Genomic DNA, 388 nt, shown 5'->3' on the forward strand with positions numbered 1-388 from the left:
AGCAGAAAAATACCCATGAACAAACATTAATCCAAGAAACCACTTGGCACATCCTGTAAGTGACCAATGGTCCATCTAGCCCAGCATCCCATCTCAAAGAATGGCCGGGCACAGATGATTCAGAAGGAAACATAAAAATCACCCGCATGAACCTAATTGCACAATACTTGAATACTGAGTGGTTGAAATGTCATCTAACCCCAGCTGCTGATCAGTTTATGAACTGAAGCATGAAAATTAATAATCCTTGTAATTTTATCCTTGCTGCTTTAACTGCCATTTTTTATTTTTATTCCTTTGCACCTCCAAGTCTTTTTGGCGGAGGAAGGGAGAAACCAAGAGCCTGAAAAGTTTCATAGTTTCATAGTTAGTAGGGTCAGAAGGGACC

General features: G+C 40.2%; 1 protein-coding gene across 1 annotated transcript in view; it reads right to left on the reverse strand.

Annotated features, from left to right (window-relative positions):
* Positions 1-388, reverse strand: part of GLP1R (glucagon like peptide 1 receptor) — a 135,964-nt gene that overhangs the window by 100,396 nt on the left and 35,180 nt on the right. The gene's annotated exons all lie outside the window — the stretch shown is intronic.

The sequence above is a fragment of the Gavialis gangeticus genome, unplaced genomic scaffold (genome assembly GCF_001723915.1).
Source record: "Gavialis gangeticus isolate Ggan-Ray unplaced genomic scaffold, GavGan_comp1, whole genome shotgun sequence".
NCBI lineage: Eukaryota > Metazoa > Chordata > Crocodylia > Gavialidae > Gavialis > Gavialis gangeticus.